The sequence below is a fragment of the Mustela putorius genome, unplaced genomic scaffold (genome assembly GCF_011764305.1).
Source record: "Mustela putorius furo isolate JIRA1106 unplaced genomic scaffold, ASM1176430v1.1 tig00003853_pilon_pilon_pilon, whole genome shotgun sequence".
Lineage (NCBI taxonomy): Eukaryota > Metazoa > Chordata > Mammalia > Carnivora > Mustelidae > Mustela > Mustela putorius.
Window position 1 is genome coordinate 15378074 of NW_025422005.1, and position 9936 is coordinate 15388009.

Genomic DNA, 9936 nt, shown 5'->3' on the forward strand with positions numbered 1-9936 from the left:
GGAGCACCCACAGGAAGTCACGGTAGGGCTTCCAAGGATATGACCTGATGGCTACCCCTCCCACCTTCAGCTGCCAGGTCCAATTCTGTCCTGTGTCCGGCACAGGCCATCACGTACTTTTCTCCCTCCACAGTGCTGCTGTGCGACTTCCTCCAGGAAGCCTCTCCTGATTCCTAGGTGTGGGGGAGGAGTCCTTCTCAGACTCCCTGTATCTTCCCAATCGACACTTAATCACCCCCAGTAGAACCACTTCTTTCCTCATTTCCTGTTTGTCTCATCTCCAATGTCAGTCACATCCCCAGTGTCTGGCTAGCCGTCAGAGGGCATCCCCACGCTAAATATTTGCTGAGTTAATTTGCTGAATGAATGAATGACTGCCTTGGGGGAGACCCTGAACTGAGGAAAGCCTTTAAGGGATTTGGGAATATTATAAAAGGCCCCATTACAACCACTACTTCTCAACCAAACTACCTCAATAGTGCCTCAAATTTAGTATTAGAATCTTACTGAGTCTCTCTCTGGTGGAATGAGGCTTTTCTCTTAAAATGCGAACGCTTGGTAAAAGGGAAAACATCCACTGAGGACACACATTGAACTTATTTCATTCTAAGACTCCCGTGGGGTAAGCAATACAGTTCTCACTGTTATGGACAATCTGAGATTCAGAGAGGTGGACTGGCGTCTGCCAGGTCACACAGCAAGTAAGAAAAACTGAAGCTGGAATCTGAAGTCAGGGCTGCCAAAAAACGGAACCCAAGTCTTCCCATGCACCCCCTACACAGGGACCTGAGTCTGAGCATTGCTGGGATGTAGAGGCGAGCAGGGCCCACCAGACGGAGAACCTTAGAGCTGCAAGTGCCCTTAAGGACCTCTTCTGTCTCTTCACTGTGCATAAGATAGGCAAGGGGAAAGTAGCCAGAGATGGGGACTCACTGCCCAAGATCCCACAGGAAAACAGCGGGAGTCCTTGGACCAAAACCCATCTGGAAGGGATCTTCTGTTGTCTCCTAAGCTGGAGGGGCTCTTCCTTGGAAGAGGGGGGGTCTTTCTGGTCTGGGCTCTCTCCCAGGAGCTCCCCACCTCCCCAGAAAGAAATGGCCTTCTTTAGAAGGGGCCATCACCTGGCCCTAGAGTAAGATAAAGGTCTTTTTTTTTTTTTTTAAGATTTTATTTATTTATTTGACAGACAGAGATCACAAGTAGGCAGAGAGGCAGGCAGAGAGAGAGGAGGAAGCAGGCTCCCCGCTGAGCAGAGAGCCCGATGCGGGGCTCGATCCCAGGACCTGGGATCATGACCCGAGCTGAAGGCAGAGGCTTTAACCCACTGAGCCACCCAGGCGTCCCAAGATAAAGGTCCTTAAGGCCTGCAAGAGCTGCTGAGCAGAGGATGAAAATGAGCATGGACTGGAACAAGTAGCTGTTGAGTCCAGAAGCAACAGACTTGGAAGATAGGATCTCTGTCCTTATCTCATTAAAGGGCCACTTTGGGTGATTGGAGACCCCCGAGGCTATATCTAGGCTTTGGCAACTGGTTGTACAGAGTTTTTTTTTTTTTTTTAGAAGAATTTTTTTTAAAGATTTTTATGTTTTTAAAGATTTTATTTATTTGTTTGAGAGAGAGAGAATGAGAGAGAGAGAGACAGCGTGAGAAGGGGGAGGGTCAGAGGGAGAAGCAGACTCCCCGCCAAGCAGGGAGCCAGACGGAGTACTCGATTCCGGGACTCCAGGATCGTGACCTGAGCCGAAGGCAGTCGCTTAATCAACTGAGCCACCCAGGCGCCCCACGGAAGATTTTTGATATCCAAATATGGAATGGATTACTTCGAGGAGAGTGAGCCTCCTGTCACTAGGAGTGAGCAAGGAAGAGCTAGTCAAGGAGCTGCTTGGGGGTCATGATGGTCTTAAGGAGGGATGGTGGGCTTCAGGAGGTCTTGAAAATGAAAGTATATTTTTCTCAGGAGACCCCCAAAACCTCATTCCGATACTCAAAGGGGTCATGAACCAAAGCAAGGCCTTCTTGCTAGGTGGGAGGTCATAGGAGGGTATCTCAAAGGTCTCTTTCATGTCCAGAGATTCCAGAAGGCCCAAATTCTCTGATTCTAAGATTTTACATAGCCGGGAGTCTGAGACTCAATCGTTCTGCCGGTCAGTCACTGACATTACACCCAAACTCCCAGCAGGCCCTGCCGGATCTCCCCCCTCCTTGCTCTCCCCACCTACCCCCGACCTCATTTTCCCTCATCCCTCCAGCCATACTGGCTTCCTCCCTGCTTCCAAGACACCCGAAGCTTGTTCCTGCCTCAGGGCCTTTGTGCCTGCTGTTGCCTCTGTCAAGAATGCCTCTTCCCTCCGGGGAACTCCTCTCACATCCGGCTCCTCTTATGCTTCAGATTTGGGTTCAAATGCTACCCCCTCAGGAAGGCCCTTCACGACTCCCTGCATCATCCTTCAGCCGTACCGCCCAGGGTGATAGGCAAACCGGAGCCCGGCTGCTTAGGTGCAAATTTCAGTTTTTGCCAAGAGACCTTCAACACGCTATTTGACCCCCCTGCTGCTTCAGTTTCCTCGGCCCTAAACGGGGGGTAATAACAGTAGCTCCCTCGTGGGCCCGTTGTGAAGATTAAATCCATCAATCCATGAAAAGTGTTTTGGAACACAGCCCGGCACACAGTAAGATTTAGCTAAGGATCAGCTCTTTGTAGCATGAACCCTTGCTTTAAAATTCAGCACAGGGCGCCTGGGTGGCTCAGTGGGTTGGGCCTCTGCCTTTGGCCTGGGTCGTGGTCTCGGGGTCCTGGGATTGAGTCCCACATCGGGCTCTCTGCTCAGCAGGGAGCCTGCTTCCCCCTCTTTCTCTCTGCCTGCCTCTCTGCCTACTTGTGATCTCTCTCTGTCAAATAAACAAATAAAATCTTAAAAAAAAAAAAATAAATAAAATTCAGCACAGCTGGGGACACCTGGCTGGCTCAGTCGGTGGACATGAGACTCTTGATCTCAGGGCTATGGGTTCAAGCCCCATGTTGGCTGTGGAGGTTGCTAAATATAAAATCCTTAGGGGCACTTGGGTGACTCAGTCATCAAGCATCTGTCTTCAGCTCAGGTCATGATCCCAGGGACCTGGGATCCAACCCCACATCAGGCTCCCTGTTCAAAGGGAAGCCTGATTCTCCCTCTCCCTCTGCCTCTGCTTGTGTTCCCTCTCTTGCTGTATCTCTCTGTCAAATAAATAAAATAAAATCTTAAAAAAAAAAAAAAATATATATATATATATATATATATATATATATATTCCTTAAAGTTCAGCACAACCATCATGGTTCATTTCTTACCTATTTATAGACTGTCTCCTCTAGTCCCCGTTTTATGGACAAGGAAATTGAGGCTTCAAGAGGTGACTTTCTGGCCGCACCAAGCTCTCTGAAGACCAGGACTGGGCCTGTCTCATTTCCTGCTGTCCCCAGAATTGTGCCTGGCATACAGAAGTCACTTGCTAGTTTTTTTGTGGCTGAACGAATAAATGACCACAACTTCACCACTCTGAGATTCTGTGCAGCCAGGAGCCTGGGCCCGGAAGACCCTGTTGCAGCCGGCCCCTGCCCACCCTAGCCCCAAGTGACCCTCAGGGCAGTCGAGGTCCCAGCCTCGCTCAGAAGCGGCTGCTGGGCTGGGCAGGCTAACAAGAGGGTCATCAGCATCCACGCCTCTGTCCCCAGTGGGACTCCCTTACCCAAGTTGGGCCGGGGGAATGAGGCAGGAGATTGCCTCGGCATGCCTTGGGGGAATCCCTGCCCAGAGGTATGGTGGCAGGTGTGGGCTCAGGAAGCAGCTGCTGGCTCCCCGTGTGCTCTGCCAGCTGCCCACCGGGGGCCTGCCCACCAGATGCATAATAGATGTGGAGGCCCAGCGGGCTGTGCCTGCCTGGCATTTCAGAGCCACTAATGAGGCCGGCCTCATGCTTCCTGCAGCAGCACACAGGCCCCCCCGGGCTCCCAGCTCAGTGCTTACAGAGAGGAGCCACCTGAGGACAGGGACCACCCACCCCGACCTCCCACTCAGCACATGCAGCATCCAAGAGAGCAAGGGCTGTAGCTGCAGGGCCAGGCTGACCGCACTGCCAGTCTGGATTCATCACACGCTGCGCGCCTCTGGGCTGGCTCCAGCCCCTCCCTGAGCCTCAGGTTCCTCATCTGTAAAATGGGGAAATGATGGGAATCGCCTCATGCTGCGTAAAGCTGGCCCAAGGAGGGAATGAGATAATTAAGCTGAAGTGCTTGGCCCAGGGTCCGAGACCCAGGAAAAGCGTCATATGCGGGAGCAATCGGTACCATCACTGCCAATGGGAGATATCTGGGCCACCAGATGGCCTTTCCCAGGGGGACACATGGGGCTGGGCAGTGACCCCTGCTCTGGGGGTGCTCAGGGTCATTGCATTCTCCTCTCCTCCCTCACCTCGTAATCAGAACTTCTCTCATGTCTTTGGCTCCCTCGTCTGGCCAAGGCCCCTTCCCGGGCAGGAGAAAAGGCTGGATTCAAACCCAGCCCTCGCCAGTTCTCAGTCTTGGTTTTGGCCTCCAAAATGGGGAAACTAAGGCCAATCTGCAATACCGTCATCACAATCGAGACCACCTGAGACAGTGTCTGACAAGCTGTTGGCACGTAGTTCTTGCTTGGGTCCTGCCTGCTCCCCCCCCGCCCAACTCCTAGCCTTAAGGTCCTCTTCCAGAACCCCTGCCTTGCACAACTCTACTTAGCCATCTCCCAACCCTGACGCCTCTCCACCTCCTTCCTCGTCCCGCCATCTGAATCCACCTTCAATGTCCAATCCCCGTTAGGTCACAGAACCACAGTTACCCCCTATCCCACTGGCTCCTAATCTTCACACCGGGCCTCATCCTTTCTTCACACCTGTTCTGAGCTTCTCCACTGCAGATAACCTGCTGGTGAGGGGCAGGGGGTAGGGGAAGCCAGCCATGATCACATCTGGCCTATATCAGGCCTCGCCGCTCCCTGAGCTAAGCCCCAACTTCTTCATCCTTTTTTTAAAGGGGGTGGAGGAAGCCACATCTCTTCCAGGAAGCTCTCCCAGCCTTGACAAAGTTTCAAGTGTTCCACTCTGGACACATTTAATTCAACTCCACTGACATCTATTAAGCATTTCCTGGGTTTGGGCAGCTGTGTAAGATTGTGGGGAGGACGGAGACATGAGGAGATGAGAGCCCAGCTTTTTGGTGACTCATGGTAGAAAATGGGCCTTAGTCAAAAATAGCTCAAGGAACCCCTGCTTTCAAGGGCCTCAGAGCCTGCTTTGTACCACAGCGTTAGACCGACACATTCAACTCACGGAGAGAGCCAATTCCACACTTAACTGAGCAGCAAGTGGGGCTCACAGAGGGGAAGCGACCTGCCCAAAGTCACACCATGAACATGCGGCAGAGGCAGATTCAAGTCCACACCTGTCAAGACTCTGAAGGCCATGCTCTTTCTGTTATGCCAGGAAGGAGCATGCATGTGGGCTCTACAGGCATGATAAGCAGAGGGAGGTACTCCAAGGAGAGAAAGAACATGGGGATCGGAAAAGAAAACACTCAACGCACAGTGATAAAGGTGGGCTGGAGGGCTGGAGGTGTGGTGAGGGCTTGTGGGCAAGGGAGGAGAGGGCATGTCAAGGGGATGGGAAAATATGAGCAAAGCTACGGAGATGGTGCTCTCAGGGGCTGTGTTCCCACTGATCAGAAATGCAGGTCACAAGAGAAGTGAGTCCCAGACTAGCCAGAAAGTCATAATTCATCATCAAAATGACTGCCATTTACAGAGCAGTAACTATATGCCAGGCGCAGGCTGGGAGCTAAGCAATCCGCTTAGAAGGGAGGGCCTTAGGGGTTAGCACCTTGGACAGCATCTCCAGAGAGGAGGGTGTGGGCCAAGGTACTTTGGGGACTGACCAAATCCTCGTGATTCCAAAATCCTATTTCAGAAGTTTGTCAACTGTGGCCCAAAGAGAGGAAGAGATTTGCCCAAAGTCACACAGCTAGTCAGTTACCATCAGTCCTGGGCCCTCATCTCTGATGCTTTGTTCAGGGCTCCCTAGAGGAGTTCTGGGTCACCTCTCCATCTTCGAGACCTCTCTCAAGGGGTCAGACCCACCATGTGGTCTGGAGGCCCTGGGACAGAATGCATAAGACTCTGGGCTCTGCAGGGTCTGGAAGATTAAGATTCAAATCGCAGCTCTGCCTCCGAAGAGCTGTGTGACCTTGGACAAGTCACTTCCTCCACTCTGTGCATCACTGTTCTCATCTGTAATTAGAGATAACAGTTCCTAACTCAGGGAAGTGGTAACGACTATGTGAGATGATACAGTTCACGCACCTACCAGTACCCGGGTACACAGCAGGTCCTTAACAAGTGGCTGTTGCTAAAACACTATTAATGAAGTCCTTGAAGAAAAGGATGGCGTCTTCCTCACTTTATCTCTATCTCCCCTTACCCTGTCCCTGCCCTGGGTTTAGCATATGATCCTGCACTACTGGAGGCTCAAATTGACTGGGCACAGCAGCGGGAGATACAGCCCAGAGAGGGGGAGTGACTGGTCCTAGGCTGCACAGAGAGCATCAAAGGAAAATAAAAGGGCAGGTCCTGGACCTCAGCCTGGGCACCTGGGTGCCTCCCACCCCAGGTGTGGCTTCCTGGGGAGACTCAGCAGCAGGTGGGGCAATGGTGCCAGACAGGAGTGGTCTAGTAGCTGTGGGTGGGGGGCACACTGCAGGGCCTGGGGACCCTGGGAAGTCCCCAGCAGGGACAGGAAGCGCGAGCTCTCCCGCTGGAGTTGAAGTGGTAACGGGAGCAGCCAGCTGGGCCCATGTGCTGTTGGGGCTGGGGAAGCTGGGAGGCACCCGCCTGCTGGGCTTCGGGGGTGCTGTGGATCCCGAGGCGAGGCCGCACCTCCACCCACCGCCCTCGCTGTTGGGGAAGCTGCAGACAGAGCTGCCCCCTCTTCCTCCAAAGAAAGGGCAGCCTCAGACTGGGGCAACAGGCTGCAGGAGGGGGTTGTGAAGGCTACGTATGGGACGGAACTAGAGGACTTGGGATCAAGGGCACCCTCAGCCCCCCAGGGGCCATGAGCTGGGAAGAGAGGGAAGAAAGCACTTTCAGTGAGGGCCTACAGTATGGCAGGCCTTATTTTTGTTTTTTAGGTGTTTTGTTTGTTTGTTTTACAATTTTACCCTCTGTTAAATGGCCATTTTAATCCCCATTTCACAGATGAGAACAGGGAAGGTCAGAGAGGTTAGTGAATCACTAAGGTCACATGGGTGCTAGGCAGAACTAAGATTTAACCTGATTTTCGTGACTCCGAGTTGGAGATCAAGAGAGAACTGTAGGGCAAAACAGCTGCAGGAAGAACTGGTATGGTGGGTGGTAGGGTGGCCGCAGGGTTGGTGGCGGTCTGGTCTGTCATTGTAGGGTGGGGGGCTGGTTTGGGAGTGTCCCTGAGGTTCAGCCAAGCAGCCCAGCCCCTCCTGAGAGCTCCCAGTACTCACCACACACTTCGGCGAGGGGTGAAGGATTTGTCCACTCTGAAACACAGCAAGAGGGGCAGCAAATGAGGGGGCAGCCCCTTCTCCCCCAGCCCCGCCTAGCCCATCAGGCCAATCCCAACTCACCCAGCACCCTGCCTGCGGGGCCCGGAGGAGATATTGTTTCTTGGGTGCCGATGCACTGTCACAGTCCCCCACAGGCTGCAGAGACCTGGTGAGGTCTCTGCAGTGTCCGGTTAGGGCCATGGGAAGGTGTGGGGTGGAAGAATAAGGAAAAACGGCGGGATTGGGGGCACAGGGGTAGGGAAGCAGGGGCCCAGGACCAGACTAGGGGCTGGTGGCCGAGATGGGGGGTTTGGGAACAGGTGGAGTGGGACAGGATTGGAATCCCAGGCAGGATTGAAGGATGTGGGTGTTTATGGTTTACGGGGGGCAGGAGGAACCGTCCCTCCGCTTTCCTGGCGGCCTGCCTCCATCCCAGAGCTAGAGCTCACTCGTATGTACCCTCCTGTCCCACCTCACCCCCAGCACACACACACTCCCTGCCGGCCTCATCGCACGGCCAGAGGAAGAACGTGAGCCCCAGCGCTCAGGGGCTATCCCCAGACTTTGTTTTCCCCAAATCCCTCCAAGGCCGACGTCACAGAGAGGGTGTGGATGTTGCCCTCCGAGGGCACCTTGAGGTTGGGGAGGGCTGGGGTGAGTTCCACCCTCCTGCCCAGCTGGGGGCCAAGAGACTGGGCAGCTGTTGGGACAACAAACAACTCTTGCCTCCTGCCCAGAGGCCAGAGGAGAATGAGGAAGGGGGACCAAACCAGACTCTGCCAGAGGGGGAGGAGGCAGGGCTGGGGTCTTCCTAGGGGTCAGCTCATGTGGACTCTGCAGACAAGGAAAGGGAGGCCTGAGAGGTCAGGGCGTGTCCCGACTCCGACCATGGACCCCAGCCACACTTCTTGGGCTGCCTCTCGGTGTCAGTAACCAGGAGTCCTTTCATCGCCTGGAGGCTAGCAGGGCCCCAGAGAGGGGATCCTGTCTCCGACCACCCCCACAACTCCTCTGCCAGGGTCCCTGGTGAGGCTGGGCATTTAGTGAGGGCTGCCACCTGGGACACCACCCCCACACCTCCCAGAGCACCTGCCCTGCCCCGGCAGCTTTACACATGTGAGTTCCAACCGCTCTGCTCCCCAAGGCGGGTCCTGTGTGTCTCCCTGACAAGGAGGCAGGGCCTGGTGGAAGGTCATCCAACTACCTGGCTGGCCAGGGAAGGGGCTCCGGCCCCAGTCTCTGCACCTGGTCTTCCTTCCAATGTACCAAGTCTGCCTAAGGCAAGAATCTCCCCAGCCCTACGCTGCACTCCTCGGAGGTGGACATTTGGGGTCAGGAGGGACGGTGACCCCAAGACGGACCAGCCACCACTCTGCCTCCAGGGCCCTAGGTCTCCAAGCCCCGGCAGCCCCAGCCCCGGGAGGAGGAGGTTTGGGCAGAGAAATGTAAGCATGGGCCTGCTGATGGCTTCTAGGCTCTCTCCTTCCAAAGCCTCACTTAAGGGGCCCAGCAACTTCAAAGGCCAAGTAGAGGCTCCTGCAGGGCCGCGCCCCGACCCGGGGGCGCGCACCCACCGGCTCCGCACCCCAGCCCTGCGCAGAGGCGCACCGGGCCCTCGCGCGTCCACGGGTGTCCGCGGGCAGCCGGCCGGGACCCACAGGCGCACACACGCGGTCTCACCCTCGAAGCGCTCCCCTCACCCGCAAACCCAGACTCGCAAGTGCGGCGCCCCCCGCCCCCCGCCCCCGGCCCGCCCACCCCGGGGGCCTCCGCGCGCACACGGGCGCCCCCGCCCGGCGCACCTACCCGCCGTAGGCCCCGAAGGTGAAGCTGCGCTTCCGGCCGCTCATGGTGCCGCCGCCGCCCGGCAGCCCCGCCGCCCGCGCCGCGCCGGGGCAGCCTTCCCCGCGCCCGGGTCACCTTGGCAACTCGGGCCGCCCCGCCCCGGCCACAAGCCCCGGGATTGTCCGCGCCCCCGCGGGCCGCGGGCCAGCTGCCGGGGGCCGCCGCGCGCAGAAAGGGCCGCTTGTTCCCGCCGCCCGCGGGCCGGGGGCGGGGGCTTCCCGGGACTTTCCGAGCGGGGACCTCGGAGAGGGGCAGGGGGGATGCGGGGCACGCGGGGTGCTGGCCAACAGCTATCCTCCACCCCCGACCAGGGGCGCACGGGGCTACAGACCCTCTTCTGCAGACTACACCCTGTGCCACTGCCCCCTCCCCAGAGCCGTTGGGCGGTGCCGGCGGATCTCCCCCACCCCCCACCCCTTTCCACTCCCGCCCGGATCCACGAGGAGGGGGAAACTCGCAGCGGGCGGGGTCAAGAACTTGGAATCCGGGGGCAAAATGGTCTGCACTGTGGGCA

General features: G+C 56.3%; 1 protein-coding gene across 4 annotated transcripts in view; it reads right to left on the reverse strand.

The window, feature by feature from the left end:
* The window catches only part of LOC101691907 (RAP1 GTPase activating protein), a 49712-nt gene extending 40306 nt beyond the window's left edge, over nt 1-9406 (reverse strand). The window contains exons 1-2 of one of the 4 annotated variants that reach the window (XR_006601682.1): nt 9384-9403; nt 7536-7571 (exon numbers count right to left, since the gene is read on the reverse strand). The gene's annotated coding sequence lies outside the window, so the exon portion shown is untranslated. Of the gene's footprint in view, nt 1-7535; nt 7572-9383 lie in introns of all 4 variants that reach the window. The other 3 variants (XM_045063918.1, XM_045063919.1, XM_045063920.1) reach the window with 3 other exon arrangements.
* Nucleotides 9407-9936: the final 530 nt, after the last annotated feature.